The following is a 21591-nucleotide window of genomic DNA, read 5'->3' as shown; positions in this document are numbered from 1 at the left end:
GTAAGAAAGTGAACAAAAACATGTTTGACATAGAGACAGGTTTAAATTTTAGTCACCTGCTCTATATATTTTATGAGGCTACTCCATACCTGCAAATTTAACTTAATGCTTTTCAGACCAAACTTATTTCAACTTAAGAAAAAAGCGGGAAAAACTGGACACAGCTTTCGATGCTCACTCACTGGTTATATTTCTTATTGCCTAGTAAAAAAACCCCAGTACATAATAATGAGTCCTATAGTGCTGGGGTGGGGTAGGTCTTTACAACTTGGACACAAGTACCAGAAATACGGAAACACATAAAATGTATACTCGACAATTCCTCCAATATTCCATGTAAGTATGCATATTAAAACATCTCCCTCCTTACATTACTGCACTACCTTAAGGCATTATCTGCCCTGTGGGCATCTTTTGCAAAAAAGGTAAGGGCAGCTTACTCAGGTAAGACTAAAGCACAGATTCCAAAGTATAGCAGACACATGGTGCTCTCCAGTGTCACTGAAGTTCGGGGGGGGGGAACCACCCCCAAAAACGGGAGCTTTGGACTAATCAAGGGTACTGTATAGGTTATAAATGTGCCAAACAAACTTGGAACTTATAGTCAGGAACTATATTAAAACCTAAAGGTTACAGTTTACAACATTTGACATGCTGAGCTTGAGAGGATGGCATTATTAAGGAAGACACAATATACTTACAAATCACTATCTGCTTAGAACATGCAAACACCTGATTATTATCAAAAGACTACATCTGTCAATTGATTCATATTTGTAAACAGATTTTTTTTTTAACAGAAGCATATTTTTCATAGCTGGAATTCAGCCAAAAAGCAGAATAAAGAGTGTGTATTAACCAACAGATTTTCTGGATAAATTGCATTAATGCAAACATATTACATTTACTTCCAAAATCAAAGTAAGGAACATGTTCTAATTTGATCAGAATCAAGTTGGTTTTGGCATATTCTTTAGTTATACAATGAACTAAACAAAAACCACAGCACGCCCAGAGGGAGAGACCTGATCAAACATTTAGTCTACAGCAAGCTGAATTTGATTTTACTCACTGTTTAAAGTGTTTACAATAGTTTCATGATGTGCTACCACAGGACAGTTGCTATAGAAGAAACTCATCTACACAACCCACTTAAAAAAAAAAGGGAAAGAAAAGAGAGTAGTTTTGCAAGCTGTCACTCTATACCTCACCTACTCAACTAACTACCATTCTTCCTTTATAGGGTAATGTCATTCAGAGTAGGAAATCAAATAGAGACACCAAGATTGATCCAACAGATTCCTAAAAACAAATGTTTACAAAACATGCGTGCTTAAACAGTTATATGATGAAAAGTGTGTTAGGTATTTAAGTAATGAAAACAAATAGCACTATTTAGCTGACGTGCCGACATTCTATTTTATGTATTTCAAACAACTATTCACAGTATCCACACTTCAATAATTTTGTATGTTTGTTGATTACGATGAGTACTTGCCATTGTGCTTTCTACAGAGCATCATACAGGAGGACAGACCAGTATGCAATCTAGGAAACTGCAGCACATGTGTCACAATCAAAATGCAACTCATGATCCTAATTATTCTTTTTTTAAAAGTTCATTCTGGGTTGACTACTAGAAAACAGACAAGCAGCATCAAATCATTTCAAACTATTCCCTAGAAAACTCTTACTATCTCTACAGCTCCCAGCAAAATGGAGACGCGCTGATCTAGGCACTACCTCTAGAGAGCTTAGCAACTTTGTAGGACTCCAGGTAAGTGTCTTGTGGGAAAATGTGCAAAGTCTAGTTTTGTCACATCTGTATTTCTAATATTTTCTGACTTCCCCTCAGAGGTTCTGTCTGTACTGCAGGGAAAAGCTAATTATACACTTGTAATTCTGCCTATATGAAAATACCATTTGATTGAAAATGAAGAATTCCGTCCTGTCTCCATCTGGGGAGCCAAAACATATAAGTAGGAATTCAATTTCCTCCCTGTACATAAACCCTGCTATGACACTCAGTGCCTCAGTATCCTTTGAATTATTCCATTTTAATTGTCTTTCAAGAACCAGTACCGAAATTGGACAGAAGCTGCCATCCTACTGTTCTTTTATCAGCACCTCCAGATTTTACATTCAGATAGATTACAGGGGTTCAGCACCAATAATCCCGTAAGTCATGGTAGTTACAGCTGTATAGTTCAATTCTTTTACACTGACTACGGCACTGAACACCAGTTAACTTAAGGATCTGACTATTTTTTAAACAGATCTAAAAGAATAACAAGGTGAGAGTTTCCAAACTCTTGTTGATTTACTGAGAGCCAAGGAGAGCTTCAACTTTTTACATTAAAAAGGTAAGACTCACAAAAAAGAACCTAGTCAGCATCTGGGAGATTGCTTTTGTTGATTTTTGACTTCAAATACTTTAAGCGCAAGCATGGGCAACAGTGTTACTCACCTCAAAGAGAAACTGAGGTAATTAACAACACCTGGACCACTAAACAAACTTTTTTCAACTTAGGTTTTCTCTGACAGTACAGCTGGCCAAGATGATGCTACTCGGACTTTCTTCTCCTCCCCTATTTCGATCAGCGAACTAACAAAAAAACATGGAAATCACTGCACTTCTAGGTATGTCCTCCCTTCCATCGAAAGGAGATTTGAAACTAATCCTTTCTCTAATTCCTCTTACCTACCTACTTACGGTCTTTCCCCATCACTCCAGCAAAAATGATCCTCACGGCCAATTAATTTATTTATACTTCTGGTAGAAGATATGCACACTTTAAAGCTTAAGTCACCAGTAAGATACTACAGTGCACATTTCCAGGCCCACTTGTAATTCAACTGTATTTTAAAAGTCAAGCAAAAATGGATTTTTTACATCATTCAGATAGAACCATGGAGAAATTGAGTTTGGAAGGGACCTCTGAAGGTGTCTAGCCCAATCTCCTGCTCAGAGCAGGGCTAACTTCCAAGTTAAACCAGGTTGCTCAGGGCCTTGTCTAATCAAATTCTGAAGCCTTCCAAGGATAGAGTTGGGCAATTCATTCCTGTAATTAGCCACTTAACAGCAAAGTGTTTCTCTCATTTGTCCAGGTATAATTCCTTAGTTGCAACTTGCTACAGCTGCTCGTCCTCAAACTGTGAGCCTCTCAGTACAGCCTGGCTCCATCTTTTCTATGACCACCCTTTAGGCAGGGGAAGACTGCAATTAGATCCACCACTGGGCTCCTCCGGGGCGGGGGGGTGAAATCGAGGTCCTATAGCCTCTCCTCATATGCCATGTGCCAGTTCCATAAGCATCTCAGCAGCCCCCCCCCCACCTCTCCAGTTTGTCTGTTTGTCAGTTTTGTTTGTATGGAGGGCCCAAAACCAGACACTGTTACCACCCAGTACGAGGCCGGTCTCCATCATCACAAGAGTGCACTGCTGAAACACATACAATCTCCTCTCCCCCAGCACTCCCCACCCCTCCTCTGCAGAGCTGCTCCCCAGTCAGTCATTCCCAGCCTTTATCCACCCCAGACGCAGGATTTTACATTTGTCTTTGCTGAACTTCACAAGGTTCCTGTCAGTCCATTCCTCCAGATTGTCAGTCCCTCTAAATGACAGCCCTGCTCTCCAGCATATTAACCATTCCCCACCCCCATTATCTGTAACCTGCGACGGGTACTCTCTGTCCCATATCCCAGGTCACTGATGAACAACAGCGCTGACCCCAATTCTACAGGGTTAGAAAGCCACACGAGACACGAGAGTACCACTACCTCTGCGCCATTCTACCTAACATCTGTAAATGAAATCTAAGACCCAGCGTGTCAAAACTGGGCAGCATTCAAGCATCCATAGGAACACGGTACTTGGAAATTACAATTTGTATGATGGGTAATGGGTAAGTTTCAGTGTGAAAGAAAAAGGACCGCAATTTCATCTTTTCTCCATTTGCTGCTTCATTTGTTATTGATTTCATCACAATGGATTATTAGAAAATTAATTATAAATTAAACTAGATCTAGCTATTGTTTTTTAACCCATTTTTAAATAAGCAAGGCTTAAAAGATGAGTCTTTACAAAAACAACTAGAAATACCACGGAGGTAAAAAAAGCTCAACAAGTTGAAGTACAATTACATATAATTTCAGCCTTTGTAAAGTCTGTGTATTGTGCCTTCATGTCCTGAGAAAAAGGTGCATCTCTACAGAAAGAGCTGAGCCTGGTTCCCCTCACAGATCAAACTGACATACGCAAAACACTAGGAAACCTGTAAGAAGAGATGCAACTCCACTTCTTGGAGATACCTGAATTAAGTAACTTCTGTTAACCTGGAGAAAAGCAACAATTCCCATACCAAGGAGAAAGTGGCTGTTTCACTCAGCCTACCCTTTTCCGAAAGAAACAAAATTACATTTTCTAACTTCCTCTGCTGAATTTTATACCAAAAGGTTTCTCATTGTTCAACACCAAGAGCAGGCATACTAAATTATTCACATCCATAATTTATTTTTAAGACTTTGGGCTGTGTTTAACTGAACTGCAAGTCAATACTGCAGTCCATTTCCAGAATAGAACCATTATCTTCAGACCTAAAAAGAATCAACAAAACCAAAACTTAGTAAAAAGACAAACTGAACCGAGCTGCTTCAAAGCAGAGTCAAAAAATTTTAAGGTAATCTTGAAGTATCCAACAGTTAAAAATCTGGGTTTCCAAACTAATAATGAAGGTAGATATATAAATACATCCAAATAGTCACAATATTAAACAGCCACCTGTAAACTCCCAGCACTAAATTACTCCCAATAAAGTACAGGTTATTAGAAAAAAATTATGCAATTTTTTGTAGTAAGCATCTCCTTGACTCTTTAAACACAAATAACCCTTCAGAGATTTGCTTTATAAAGTCTCTTCTAGGAATACATTAAAAAATGCTGCTATAAAACTTACTCATAATGAGAAAAATGCTAAGAGTATAGGAAATTTTATAATGGATACACTGAAAAAGGGTGATCCAGTATACTGTAATACTAATCAGATTATAATTATTTTCTTATTGTCTGAAACAGAGAGAACTTTCTCAATGGGCAATTTTTTATAGAGCTGCTTGTTCATCTACATGATGTATAACCTTGTGCTCCTATCAGAAATTTTAGCTTTAACATTACATTTGTACAACTTTCTATATTGTTGGTAATAGAAGAAAGGAGGATCCACTTTTCTCTATTGGGGGGGGAGGGAAGGGGGAGAGATAAAAAAAAATTACTTCTAAAATGTATATTAAAGAAACATAAAGCCCCATTCCTCTACTAGCTTTTTAAAATGTAAATTTTTAATGCTCTTCTGCTTGCAGTTGACCACACCCTGTACAGCAATGTGAGAAACCACCCGAGCAGGAACACAGCATCACTTCCTACAAGTACCTGTACACACACACACACGCACATTGTGTTAGGATGGATTCCTTCCCCTCCCTGCCTCCACAGTTTTCAACTAAGTCTTGATTTGGCTAAATTACTATAAATTTACATTCAATTATGTTTGGCCATTACTAGTCAGGACACTTCTAGAGGTTACCCAAAAAGCAACTGCCCTTTAAAAAGTGGCAGCTTTTTCCACTGGGGAGTGAATCACGATCTCATGTGTATTTCCCTTAATTCTCTGTATCCTTTGCAATTGATTTCTGTTGACCAAAGATCAATAATTGCAAAGCCATGTCCTCCACAAACAGAAAATGTGAGGGCTCTATAGCAAGCTCGACCTCTAATACCATAAGGAACAAAACACCCTCAGATTTTTAAACCAGCAATTAGACTTTTTATTCTGAGCACTGGGCATGCTTTTCACAAGTATTTTTGTGTTTTTTCAGGTGTGCCATCACTGTCTACACAGTGACATAAAGCAGTATGAAAACACATCCTAAAGAAAAAGATGACTGATCTATCTATACACTCAGACGTCTAAAGATTCAAAAGCAAAGATCTATGCATCATCCGAAATGATGAAATATTGCTGTAGCCTCATGTTAATTCAAGTTGGCCAACAAAACACTTTTACCAAATTCTAAGCAAAGGCTGGAAATATGATCTAGTTGTAAATTAATGGCTCCCCCACAGGAAATCTGGGTTACACACTTCCCCGCTCATGTTTTAGCAAGTGCGTAAGAAGTATGTGAAGTTGTTGATATTCATTACAGGAATGATGCTAACCCATGTTCAGGAGGATCTGGAACAAGCCTGTCTGCGTCAAAAAATGATCCTATGACAACAGAATATTGATGACGACAACAGGAACATTCCTGAACCACAAGCAGCAACTACAAACTGAGTAATAAACACATGTTCTCATTTGAAATGGTGTTCAATTCTTCTTTCCCACTTAGAAAGCTAACTTCATAAAATCAATGCATTTTTAACCCTGTGCTCACAACAATTTCTCTAAGGGCATTTAAGAGTCAATACTGAAAAAGACATGTCCCGAAGTTGTTCAACTACAGCAAATTTTGCTGCAAATGTAAATGATTCTATTAACAACTTAAAGCTGATCTCACCCCTCCCCTGCATTATTATGGTACAGAAACAAGCATTAACGAAAGTGCTATTACAAATTTTCAAAGGTTCTTGTTTTTTTTTAGAAAATTTCATTTTCTTTATCTACTAACCACACAAACATTGGTATTGATCAGCTGCAAAAACATTTAGGTTATCCTACAGTCATGGAAATGTGCTATGGTTAACTAAAAATACTATCTCAAAATCACAAATCCCCACTGCATTCTCCTTTTTTCTTAAAGGGTAAAATATTTAAACTAGTAAGAAGGGAAAAAAAAACCCCAAACCAAAACCTAAAGAAATTCAATACAGTAGCCCTGCACAGGCTGCAGGAACTGAGAAAGAAATTGGCCTGCAGGCAAGAACGTAGGCAGCAGTTACTGTAGAAACCAAGCTCTTCGATGCTTTTCTCTAAGCAAAAGAAAGACACAAAAGAGCTGGAAAACAGCGATCGATGGGAAGCAGCTTATAAAGCTGCTTGTCACATCTGCTGCAGGAAAACCAGACACTAATTCATTAAAACTGCTCATGTAATGCCTCTGGAATTTGAGGCTCCCCAGCCTGTGAATACAAAAGAAACTCCGCCTATGGAAACACTGCATTTTCGGGTATTTAGCATCTCTGTACACAAAAGCCGTATGCAGAGTCAGTTTGTGTGGTCTCTATCCCTAAATTTCATTCTAAACTATAAAAACAAATTAAAATTTGTCCAAAAGATTGCGTGCCTCTATCTTTGCCAAATTTCAAAGAGCTATTTCGAGTCCCAACAGAGCATACATAACTCTATAATACAATCGTTTCCTGTTTAAAAAACAGAAACAAAACACTTGCAACAGGAAAGTAAAAACCAATCATCATTTCTTCTTCCTTCCAGGTAACTGCATTTAATAATGGTTTCCTATTATCAAATATGCAAGCTCAAACTTTCACCACGACAGTAAATACCATTCAGAAACTTTTCATAAAGCATATGATTTGCAATCATAGCTGAGCTGAAGTAGACAAACCAAAACCACTCTATCCTTTACTACCAAGTTAGCTAGTTACAGAGGTGCCTGGCATTTCACCCTCAGTTGTGGGGTACTCATGGGGATGCAAAAGTTCATAAGGAAACATTGACGTTATAACAATATTATTCAGTGCTAAACAAAAAGCTATCAGCAAACCAAACAAAACTGCTTATAGCCAAACATTCAGCACTTGGCATTTTACTATTCCTTACAATTAAAACAGTAGGGGGAAGTACATTGAACAAGTGCTGTCATGATGTGTTTTGACGCAAGCATAATCATAAAAAAAGCACTTATGACTCACACATTACTTTAGTAACAAAAGACTTCATTTATTACCTCATCGGAGACCTGCATTCTATTGCAAAATCATGCCAAAACTCCCTAATCATTACCAAAAGAACAGCTACCCACAGAGGCAAGCCTGCACAGAAAAAAAAGATTACTCCTGAATCAAGGAAGCAAAGTTTCCTTTACATGGGCTTTTCAAGACAGAACTCTGTTTCCAAGAGCAAAACAGTCCTTTATTTCACATGGAAATCCATGACTAACTCAGGCCATTGAAGAGTGACAAAAACTGCTTCCTACCAATTCTAATTTTAAGTAGACAGCAGTGTTTAATTTCCCCATTAAATCTGCCTGTCTGGTCAAAGAACTGACTTTTTCTCTCAAAAAGCTATGGCCATTAATTACATTTCACAATTACCTACCTAAAGATGTTTCATGTCCAAGGGCCATTCCATACTTGCTTCATTCCGGTGATACTGCTGGGCTGGGTATCTCAACGGAAATCAAGATTTTATATTATATTCCAAGATCACTTTTTTAACCAACTGTAGCCTGCAGAATGTTTCTTCAAACCAGTTTTCAATTTTTCTTCTATTTGCGAATCCCTAGAACTTTTCCAGTGAAGATGTAGACCCTCTAGAAATTTCATATGCATGGACTGTTCCACAGCGTACACGAACTTACTTTCCTTAATCACTGTGTGGGCACTCAAGAACCAATCAAGACTCCAAAGAGTCTGAAAGGCCGCAAAGCAAAGCAACTATTTAATCTACAACAAACACACTGTTATTGGAAAATATTCCTCAAGACTCCTCCTGAGCTATTCTTCTAAGACCATGCCAAGTTTTTTTCAAATCACACCTGTTGTAAGGGGCAGCAGGGAAGTGCAAAAGGATAAAAATGAATGAAAATAACAGACACGATTTAACAAGTCGGATAGTCACACAAGTGGAAATCTGTCCAGGAATAAAAAAACCAGACTAAATGAAAGTCTTCATCAGAATATATGTTAGCTATTGTCACTATACTGATAAAGGAACAAAAGTATAGAAAAGGAAAGGGCATAGCACGCAAACATGAAGCATGGGATTAATTTCTCCAAGCATAAACCTGTACCTGTGTTAGTCATCTATCTTCATTGTGAGTGAAAATGAACAGACATTGAATGATGTACACCCCATAGAAGGGAAAAGCCTAAATTGGTTTGGAGCAATCAGGTCTAGGGATGCCTGTTCTTCATTGAATTTAAAGGGAGTCTAGGTGTAAACACACACATACACTCTCACTCACTCACACGCACCCCAATACTAAGTGAAATGAAACCCACTCCAAACAACATCTAGTAATGAAAAATATAAGCCAAGATTCCTGAAGCATAGGTACCAACCAGGCTCTTAGCAATAAAAGCTTGATGTTGGAGATGGTTTCATGGGATACAGCGATGTAACAGCTCAGCACTGCCGAATGGCGCAGGCTCTTCCCTGCCTCTTGCACCAGCTCTGTTCCCAGCCACATGATTACTCCGCTTACCTGCTACCAGGAGCCACTGGTATCTAATTTACTAACCCAGCAGAAAACTCCTCTAGGCGAAAATGGTTTAGTAAGTTTAAGTCATCTCACAGACTAATCTCTCATCAAAAAGGTAAGTAAAACCAACACGACACCTTAATTTAAAAGCTGTATTGTACTTACTACATTAAAAAAATGTTTTATTATGTGACTGTTCTAACCATCCTCTTTGAAAGGTTAAACCAGAAGAATAAGCTTCCAGAAGTTACTAGTCATAAAAGGAAGTGCAGAACTCCGTTTGTAAACAAGAGTGCATATTCAATGCTTTTCAACAGAATAAAGTTTGGTTAACTTGGGACCTTTTAGCTTGACCAAGAAAGTCAGTATTTTGACTGCAGTTACTGTTAACAGAATGGATTATGACCACTTAAGTCAAGCAATCCTCACAAAATTTCTATCACTCTAAAGATGTACACGTACTAGAAACTACACTAGGAATAAAACTTGTCAGAGTAATGGCAATTATGTATCATGTATTAGTAAATAACTAAGGCATTTATATGTTCCCATACATACTACTTTCAAGGTCTCAACTATAATTAAACAAACATACTGCTCTGCATTTCTGTAACATCTTTCATTAAAAAACACTGAAGTATTGAACACACATCAGCATAACACATTAGATCCAGTGTTCTTTGCACTCCTAGGCACACCGAAGTTTAGGGATAGTAGCATTCACACAAGAACAATGTATGTAAGAAAGCCTGGAGCATTGGCAAAACCAGAACCAATAGTCCTCAAAAACAGCGAGAGGGGGGGCAAGTCGGAAAGGGAGAGAACTAGGGTGTTTGCACTGCAGACAAAGTAAGCCACTTCAAAACTCAAGGAATTAATTTTGAAAGGCAAGGCATAGCTCTTGATAAAAAGTGCTAGAAAAGAGCACTGAAATTTCATCATCCCTCCTGCCTCCGCCCATGAAGTATTATCCCCATTTTTAAAAACAGATTAAACAGATTTGTGACTTGGCCAAGTAGTTTTGGCAAGCATGCAACAGAGCTGGGAACAGAACATATTTGTCCCCAACACCCAATCTTTGTTTAAACCACTGGATCATCCCTGAAGTCTTCCTTCTCCTACAACCACTTTAAGAGGCAGAACATCAGGTGAAACACACATCTTCAATAAAAGGGAGATTATTTAATTAAATAAGACTGAAGTTTTTTCAACCAGAGTTTGTTGCACAGAAGTAGCTGCTTAAGGAGCAAAAAAGGAATGGCTGTGAAGTCTACATGGCAGAAAGCAAAACGTGCACATATATCTTAAGCAATATATCACGTCCTCCCAAACAGAGCTAAAGGAATTTTCATTTCACCAGTCCTTTACTATTACACCATGAAAAACTGCACATTAAATGCATACATTCTAATTAAAATTCTATACAGTTATATACTGAAGAATTTGAAGATGCTAAGCTACACAAACCTCATTTCCTATGTATCTATGAGAAGCAGGATTTTTTTTTTTCATTATCAAACAGAAAAAAATTAAAACAGTATTTCAAGTAATTTAAAAAACAAAAATAAAGCAGAAAAAGCTAAAATGTATATCCTAAATACCAAAAAGTATCTGAGGAAAAAGGACTCTTCATTTGCTTTCCTTTAGTAATAAACAAGAGTTCCTCATTCAAGATGACGAATACTTGTCAAGCTACTAAAACTGTTACTCATTCATGTCTGTTACTTGTACAGTGCAGAAGGACCTGCAAGTGTCCCAGCAACACACAGCTGGAGGTGCTGAAAAGTAAAAAAAGGTACGTCCTACGCACTTGCAATATTGAAGGACTTACTTTAATTTTGTTTATCTATGTTTTATCCACTATTTTTAATCAATCATACTCCTACATTGCCCCATACCAATGCAAAGAAATTGCAAAAATTTTCACTGGCCTAAAAAAGCCAGATTACTTTTTTTTGCAATAACCAAACTGTTTTAGAGAGGGAAATATATGGCAAGTACTATCTTCACTTTTCTTTTTATTTCTTCTCCTACTTAAATAAAGAGCACTGCTGTACACTATTCAACTTGTTTTTACTTTAACTACATTCCTACAGACAGGCGGCAGAGTTCACAATAACTGGATCGATCCCCTACAACAAAGAATACTCTATGGGAGGGTAATGACAAGAAGCATGTAGTTTGGTTGTGTAAACCAAACCCAATCTGAGGTTTTCTGATACTAAAACAATCATGTCTTGACAGTCATTTCTTTTGGTTTAGCTTCAAATTCCAGACCTTTTCTTATTATTCTGTGATTTAGCGTTTCCAGACCATTAAATTTTCTAAAAACAGAACATCAAAATGGAAAAAAATGGTCCCGGTACATAATATACTATTTCACTATACGTCACCCCACTTTAAACTCTGGTCCTTCTTTGAGATATGCTAGAGCCAAACCAACTTTGTAGGTAGTAACTGACACAATATTAGTTTCAGTCTTCCAGAAAAAAAGTTTATGCTGAGTCCAGTCTTCTCTCCCTCTTGTGAAGCCAAACTGATACAGTTAAGTTTATAAAATGCTGCAAAAAGCAAGCTGCAATCAACTCCAAAGAGGTTCTTGTACAGCTACACAGAGGAACATTCTGCTGAACTGCTCAAACAATTAAACTTCCCTCAATGACCATAAATTTGCAAAGCTTTCCTCTCGCGCGCGCTCTCGCTCGCTCTCTCTCATTCCCTTCAAAAGGAAAGTGACATTTGTTCAAGCCAGGCTTCCCCAGCTTATTACTGAGCATCATTCTTCCCTGAATGGGGCTGCCAAAACTGTCATACAAAAGACACTCCAAATTATCAATTAAAAACTCCCCACCTTCCCCTCCCCACATGTCTATATGCTGGACCTTCGCTATATCAGAAGACCATTTGCTGTTACTATTTAATTGTTGTCATGCACAAATACTGATTACTATAAAACCATAAATTTCCATAGTGAAATCTGAATGTAGGATTGCATATTTAAGAAAAATTTCAGCAGTCATGTGATTTCTTCAAAATTCCACTGCAGAATCCACTTGTAAAGCAAAGCTGAAAAGATGCAAATGAGTTCCATGCATACACTACTGTATAAAAAAAGAACTGCAAACACTAATTTTCACAGTACTTAAATTAACTTGTTTCCATTTAGACTTGAAAACCAAACAATATTTGAAAGATTCAGATTTTCAGAAAGATGTATTATGTTGAAATGAAATGCTAATCCCTAGCTACAGAAAGCGTTTCCTAATTTCCATACATGTGTAAGGCATTATACTATACTTCCTTCAATAACAACAAAAAAACCTTTTATTCTGAGAATATTTTTTTTTTTTTTAAATCCATATATTAGTACAGGAAGCACCATAAAAAACGTGGCATTTACCATAATATCCAAGGTGGCCCCTAAGTTCAAGTTATCCTAAATACAGAAGTAGCAGCAAATACTACTACATATTTGGAGCCCATTTCCCTCATTTTTAACTCATACATCAAATTACTTTATGATCTTAGAAACACCCATTTGGAAAAGTAAGAGACTAGTATTTCTGGTTTTAAATTCTATTTTAAAAAAATCAAGGCAAAAATGGAGAAGAGAAGAAAGATGAAAATATGAAGATCTAAGAGACATTTTAACAATTCTGGAGGGCATGACCATGGCCTTATCCTGTACTCTAATAACATGTACACTTTTCCAGCATATAGAGAACAATGTACAGGCTTTAAGTCAGAAAAGCTAAAAACTAAGATAACAGACACCTTAGATGATTAAAAACAAACTGTACAAAAATATGGTTTTTAACATCCTTCCCCAAAAAAAGAAAGAATCAAGATTTTTCCCCCCCACATCTTACAAGTTTTTCATTAAATGTTAACTTTAATGCACAAGTTTGTTTGTCATTGTTTTTAGAAAGAGCCAAAAAGGTTCACTAGATATTTTTAAACTACCACTCCTTTAATCATCATCAGGAATCACATCATGAAGACCTTAAGAGCACTAATTAGTTCAGTTACAAAATTATATCTTACAATCAGTTTTGCTCTCTCTCCTGAGAAAATAACAGTCAGTTTATATGAAAGTGTCACAAAAATCAGTGACTTTTCCATAAGAACTGTAAAGGCAATGAGACAGGACACCATCACCTGACACAGAAAGCTTGAAATGTGGTATGAAACCCCTAAACTCTTTGTCACTGCTCAAAAAACGAAACACAAAGCTTAACAGAGACTACCAGAAACCAGTTATCAGATATTTGTGTTTTAAGATACTTCTGTGATGAAGTGTAAAATAAGGACCATCAATCATACGAACATTTTGGAAACTACTAAAAATAGTACAAGCACAATTTTGTTGCTTTTCCAGTCCAACTTCATTGTCCACAGTGGTCACCTTTTACTTTCTTTTTTTCCTTCTTCTTCTGAGGTATGTGGACAGCATCTTTGACTATGAACTTAGGCTCCTCGCAGAAGCAGTGTCCAGAAACATTATGTAGCTTTTTTGCCCATGGAGTAGGAGGCCAAGGACTTCTTTGCTAAGTGTAGGGCTTGTTAGGCCCCTCAGTGAGCTGATTCAACTCACTAATGCAGCACCAACTAACCCAGCAAAACAAAATTTTTAGGAAGAAAATCGTACTATCTGGGGCTAGTGAAAGAACCGGCTAACAAGGGACCTAGTGGTGCCAGAGCCAGTGTAAGGGGGCAGCTGGACCCTGGAGCCAGGATCAGGAATTGGAAAGAACGACCAAAACCTTTCAAGAACAGAGAACCTTTAGATCGGCTCAAATGCTTATAAAACTGCTACGTAAGAGACTGTGAAGATATCAATCTTATTAATTTCTTCTTATCTGGTAATGGAAAAAACTGCACTTCTGACTGGACAGAAAACTAATCCCAAGCCTGCCTTCTCTTCCAAGGGATTGTTTTTCAGGCCTACCAGTAAACTAATCTGACTTGAGCACACAACGTGAACACCAGAGCTAACATGCGGGACAGAACAGGATGGTCCTTTCAGCTCTAACTCCCAATTAGCTTGTTTTAACTAACCTTGAAACCAAAGGGTTAGTTACAGTTTATCTTCACGGCCTGAATCTTATATACAGGTATGCTTAAAACAACGAAAGTGCTGTTCATGTTGTAACAAAACTCTACTACTATATAAATCTAATATGAAGATTTAAAAAAAAAAAAAAAAAAAACACTTTTAAAAACAGGAACAATGAGAAAGATACTTTCAATTACTGCAAATGCTTGAAAAATAAAGTTTACCAATATACTTACCATGAGAAGCAAAAGCCTTCTGTAACGGTGTGTCCTTTAACTCAATGCACTGTCTCAGCAGAAAACTGAATTTAAAAGAATAATCTATATGAAGAAGTATGCAATGTTAAACATGTTACCTACAGCACACACAAATAATTAGAGGTGATGCATTCTGAAAAGCTCACCAAGTCAAATTAATTCTGTGTCAACCCTGACCCCATCAGAGAGTTAATACTCCCTAAAATGTTATAAAACGCCCTGCAAAGATGTCATGTATTTGTATGTATTAAAGTTTTATTTACTGTTGCTCCCCAGTACTCCCCAGGCTGCCAGTCTGGGTCAGTGTTCACTCAGACATTTTGTACCAGAATCCACAGCACAAAGTTGCTGCAACTGAAGAGTCATAAGCAGTCTGTGAACTTGAGCTGTGATCAAAAATGGTTTTAAAGATCAGAACAGGCCTACGGAGTGTATGCTTAACACCATTTACCTAACTGAAGATGACAAGGGATGAGGGGAAAAAACCTGCCATTCCAGAGATGTTAAACATCATGGTAAAAAATTTACACAAAAGAAAGGTATCGCAGCTAACTAATGAATATAGACCAAGTCCCAAAAGATTAAGTATAAGGTAATTTTATCTCTCAATTTCAAGCTGAAAATAATCAGACTAGTCTCCACAGTTTCAATGACACTGCCACATGAGATACCAAGGACCGCATCCTGAAAGAACTAGCACAAAATAGGGGTGGCAGTGGTGGTAAACACAGCAGAAAATTTTAGAAATACAGAACCAATAGCAACAGCAGAAAAGGAGGAGGAAAAAAAAGAAACAAAAGGCTCAGTGCTTGACACTGACAGAGAGAAAAAACTCTCAAAAATAAACAGCTTGGAACACAAACTAAATAATTCATGGCCTACGCTGAAGAGGGGGCATGTGCTGGTCATATGTTCAGCGTATGTTATTGGCACCATTCACCAGCATGTTCCATGTTGTAATAGCTTAAACATTTAAATTTGAAATACACTGCCTTCAGGGACGACATGATCTCGGCAGCCCTGACGAAACACACACCACTCAAAATGAATACATGCTAATTTTGGCTTGCAGGTTATTTCTCCATACTCCAAACAATGCTTTGCTTGGCACCAACTCATTTGAAGAGCTTATATTAAATATAACCAGTGGTAGTGTGAAGCAACTTTTAAAACCAGTAGACTCAGTTTATGTAAGATTATACAAAATTACTATTGTAGTATCTGTGATTCTCAGAGGCAACTTTCTGCTTGGATCCATGCTACGGATTATATGTGCATACATTTAAGCTTCAGAACAGCAACACGCTTTGAAGTTGTGCACAACTTCTCTATGCATTCACAGTCTCAAACATGGCAATATATAACATGATGCACCCCGTTGCCCAGATGACAATTAAATGCAATGGTGTAGTTTTAAGACTCCAAAACATAGGGGAAAAAACCTAATTCAGTTGGAGGTCAAACATGCAACTTCAAATACCTGCTTTCTGTAACAGCCAGCTCTGCCTTCCCACTCTACAGTCATTTCCTTTTCTGTGAAAGTTATACCAAGAAAGTTGCTTTTAGTGCTGACACATAGAGATCATCTGAGAAAGGATCACCACCTCACTACTGTATGCTAATTTCTAAGCGTATCAACCCTTTCTGCATTCAAACCAGCGGCTATGATTAGATCTATTTACTTCCTTTTAAATACCCATTCTGTAGTATTTTAATTTTAAATCCCCTAGAGCGATTTCTCTTTCCTTTGTATTTTTGTATTAAATCATTACCTGCACAAGTCAAATCCTGTCTCCATTTAGAACATCTTTAAGAGGGTTATTCTAATGACTTAAAGATGGTGTGAACCATCACAATACAAGTATCTAAGGACCTTTCGGATTTAAAAATAAAAGTCTCCTTCACTCAGTGAAGAACTTTATCAGCCCAACTTCTTGCTCTCTCTGTATCAGACACTGTCAGCATGGTCTCAGTCAGCAATTTTATTTACCACAAAATGTCCCTATAAAAACATAGGGCAGTCATATATATTCTCTTCTTTAAATCTCTTGGGGAAAGTTTGAACAAGCAGCTACCACAAAGAGAAAACAGTCCTAAGTAGGACAAAATTGCATTAGTGTAATACATCCAGTAACCAACACTTCCTTAATCAGAGCCCAGGGATCTCCAAGTTGAAATGCAATGTCACTGCAACAGGCACCCAACCCCCCTGGTACTTACCTATATTTATCTGAAAGTAATTAACCCTAAACTACTCAGACCTTCAAGATAAGAAATTTAACTGGAAGAACAAGAAAACCACCTAACCCTACTAATATCAAATGTTGTTGCAAAAAGAAAAAGTTGTAGACACAATAGTTTACCTTGGAGATAAGGGACGTAAACACATTTCAAGAATGGAATCAGAGTAAGTATTATGAAAATTACCAAAAACACATCCTGCCTTCTCAAGTCTCCCCAGACAAAAAGAGACTTGGGCAACACATTTCTACCATGCCATCTCCCATGTTCATTTCCACAACTGCAGGTTTTTTTCTTCATTTCAAAAACTGTAGAAAAGCCTGATTTTTACAACCAACATTTCTGATTAAACTACCAAATTTGATTCCTCAGAGACACCTTCCTCGTCTCTTCTCCCTGCCCACTATCCTGTTATTTCTCCAAGTAGTCAAAATCACACTCTCTCACATTGTGGTTATTTTGTATTCTATATAACCGTGCTTTTAAGCTTTTCAGATGAAGTTCAATTATTGTATGGCACACTTCTCAGCTAACACAAGGAAAACACATACACAAATATGAGTAATATTTTCTTCAGCTACTACTAAGCCAAAATAACTTTAAAACACTAACCCCAAACTTAAAACTTTTATAGAATTTTATTTTATCCTTCTGATTGGGGGCTGAATTATTTACATTTACATGTTTTGGTTGGGTGGTTTTTTGGTTTTTTGTTTGGTTTTTCTTCCCATGGTTTGCATGCTTCTTTTCTTTAAAGGCTTAAAAACACCCATTTTGCTGATAACCTTAGATAATAATGAATAACCTCACATAAGAATCTTGGGTACTTACTAGCCCACAGCAGACCAAACTTATTTATAGCTAAGTAGCAGGCTGGGGTTAGTGATCTCTTCCAGGCTCAACAATCTTCCAACCTCAGAATAACCACACCATAAAACAAGCAGGGTTATTTCACTACTGACAGAAAAGTAAACATTTGTGTCCTAGGGTGTGCTTGCAGATGATTGCTCTGGCTGCCTGTACTGCAGTAGACGGTAAAAGCTATTCACAGCAGGCCAAAATTCATGAAGGAAATTTAAAATCTTGATCATAAATTGCTTTCAGAATTTAACTTGCATCTTTAAAACACTGAGACAGGTGGAAGGATCTGAATTCTTCTCCCAACTGTGAATGAGATTTCCCATTTCATCTTCGGATGTTTCTTTAACATTTAATTAGTGCCAAATTTTTCTATCTGAAACAGGTAATATTCCCTATATCCTATGATGCAGTTAAGGAAAAATAACTTAGCCCACAGAAAAAGCTTCAAAATAGAAAACAGCTGAGAAAATTAAATTTTTTAAAAGTTCTAACAGAATTCTCGCAGAATCTCAGTTATAATGAGGAAAGTTTTGTTACAGAAAGCCTGGACATTCATAGAATTGGATATTCAAGCAAAGACGACAAGTAAAAATGAAACACTTCCAGAAAAGCCTGTTTTGTTGTCAGCTTGTTGCTCACTGTTCCGTCCATCTCGCCCCATTCCTCTGCTTAACCACTCACAAGAACTTGTACGGTTCAATCAGCTCACAAGAACTTCTGAAGTCACTATTGTGTATTCTGCTTGAACAGCAGCACTCCTCAGAGGCCAGCAGTCCTTCAGGAGGGAAGAAAAAAGAGAAGGGATGCAGCTAGTCAAGAACTAAGCAATGAAACAGGCAAGAAACGATACAGCTTTGTACCATTCACTGCAGAAGGTTATTTTGTCTTGCTAGGGTTCACAAGGCATTTGAGTACTGTTAAACAGTTCTGGAATTTGCTGATAATACAGACTAGCTGCATTTCTCAGCTTTACGGACAGACCAATACCAGGAAAAGGTTTTAAAAACAAAGGCTTGAATTTCAATTCAAGAGGATAAACAACTGAAGTTATTCTGTGGTTTTTACCTATTGCATCTCTTTCCTGTGTTGCTAAACGTGCCTGTCATCTGAACATTTCAACCGACATACACACTGAGGTTTCCAGGTCCAAAATGTTTGTAGCGATTATCAATATCTAGAAAGCTGAATGAATAATACTAAAATCAACCACAAACTGTGGAGCCCACCCTAAACTCAGAATTCAGTTCTGCATTCATTTCAGAACCCACATTCATAGCAGAGGGCAACCACCTTAAACTATTGCATTTATCCTTCAACTCAGTGATGTAGCTACAAAAGTGCTGCCAGGAAAAAAGCTGTACTCTAACTCTTGATAGTATCATTGGAAGTCGGACTGCATGAGGATGAATTTCGTCATTCTATGAGAATCTTATTACCCAATCTAGTCATTTTAATAAAGTTACTTAAGAATAGATTGCACACTCTTCAAAGAAATGTTTTCATATCACTTGAACAGCATAACAGTTCAGCATTTGGCTTGCAGCCTCTAATGCTACTAAAAAGCAAATACGCTTAGTAAGACAAAAGGGCAGAAAGAACCAAAGCCATCAACCCCCTCTACCCGATAAAATATCCTGGGTCAGATCTACACACAAACACATGAAAGTGCTTCAGTTGGTTACCCAAAAACAACTGTATCAACCGATGACTATAGAAGACAGATCAGGCAGAATATGTAGTAGAAATCTTATCTGAACCTAACCCAGCCACACCCAGAATATTCACACGTGTAAGGAAAGGAAATAACTTGCTTCCTTTAACACATCTTTGCTCAGTACATTATTTAATGCTTACATCTGTGGAAGTTATAAACAGGATTTTGACTGATGATAATTTATGTAATTCACTCCTACTAGCTTTTGTCAGCATCCAAGTCCACTGAATACTGCACTGGAAATGAAGGACACTTTTTGTTATAATCTGCTTCTCCTCCAAATGATTGGTTTTGTTTAATGTTTCACCTCATCCCCTCTGAAGGAAGTCTCAGAGTGACAGTGAGAAGACAATTAAATCAGACCAGGGACCAAATGCACAGCTACTTTGAAGCCTACTAGCTAAGTAGTTTTGCAAGGCTGGATCAACTAAACTTATTTCTTGACTACTATTGCATTTGCCTTAAATGGCAGTTTGTTTTTACTATCCTGCATAAAGAGGGGAAAGAAAAAGCTCTCTCTCAAATGGCAACTTTTTTTTGGAGATGTTTCTGCATCCTATTGAGCAGAGACCCTCAAAAGACAACACAGGAAATCCAAATCACATGTGATCTACCTGCATAGTCAACTTCAGCAGATTCACGTATTTCCTGAAAAAGTACTACAGATATATGCAGCCCCTGCAATAAAGGACACATAAAAAACAGAAAGGTTTTTACAATTTTCTTCAAAATAATTTTTTCTTTCAGGCAGATGATAGAATGCTGCACAAATTCTAGTCAGTCACCTGTCTTCCAGGTAGAGAATTTTCCGAGATAAAAGGGCTTGGGGGGCGCGGGGAGGGAGCGGATGATTACAAACAAAAAACAACACATAAAATTTTTAAAAAGGGCCATCTACCTCCACTATATCCTTAATGTTCAATTTTCCCTAGAGCTTGTGACTTCCCTAGTCTACAATATACTTCAACCACCAGCTGGTCTGATGACTTATGGAGCAAAGTCTACCTTTTAGCAGGAGATACAATGATTTAGCATATGGAATGAAGACCATACATTAATTCTGTCCTCTGCTATGAGATGATCCACAGCCAAGGAAGTCGTACCCCTTTTTCTCTAGTGGTTTTCTCTATGTATTCACATTTATGCAAAGATTAAAAAAAAGCGCCAGAAAGCACATCTTAACCAAAGGTATGCCACAACTGAGTCACCTCAGCATCCAGTCTACTTAGATTCACTTTTTTTATTGTTTTTTAACTTAAAACAAATACTTAGCATACCCCTTCATCAAAAAGCATGCTGGCTCAATAACTTTTAGGATCTAAACATTTTTATATTACATTGCAAGTGCTTTTTTAATACACCAAAATTATTTTTGGTCTTCTCTTCTACTGTTTTGGATCTTTCTTTTCCTTTCCATTTTTATTTCATAGAGCATAATGGCTCTTGTAACTGCAATTCCTTAATGTATGATTCCCCAAGACACAGCAAGCCGACTGTCACCTAAAGTCTTTGCAGGCCCACCACACACTTAGTGCCAGCTCCACTGCTTGCCAGACCTCTCTGTGAGCCACTTCAATGCAATAGAAAACCAACCAAAAATAGCAAAAAAAGCAGACATCAGCAGCTTATGGAATATCTGATGAGCTTCAAGGCCAGCACAAGTGTTCCCAGCAGTTGGGAACACTGCACAAAACAAGACCTTCCCCTCCCATGCTCCATTTCAGCAGCAGTGAAACACCAGACTAGCTCAGATGCTCATGAAAGTACAGCCTATGTTTCTAAAAAGCAAGACCCCAGATTTTTCTGAATCACATTTCCCAAATTAAGTACCAAAGTCAGAGCCTCCTTACATTCGGTAAGGATAACAATTATATTACTTCTCAGTCTCAGCTCCTAAACCTGAGGTGATCTTCAATCTCTTTTTTCCAATCTTTTTTCAAGCCTCCCAGCAAACCCTTTCATTTCTCCTCGCATAACAACTGCAAACCCCTCTAACATCCTGTCCATATCCTAAAGCAAAACACATTGGCCTATGTCCTCATCTTTCCCATGTAGTAACCGAATTCTCCTCTTCCATTTTTC

This window comes from Fulmarus glacialis, unplaced genomic scaffold (assembly GCF_000690835.1).
Source record: "Fulmarus glacialis isolate BGI_N327 unplaced genomic scaffold, ASM69083v1 scaffold25625, whole genome shotgun sequence".
Taxonomy (NCBI): domain Eukaryota; kingdom Metazoa; phylum Chordata; class Aves; order Procellariiformes; family Procellariidae; genus Fulmarus; species Fulmarus glacialis.
This window is presented reverse-complemented; position numbering follows the sequence as displayed.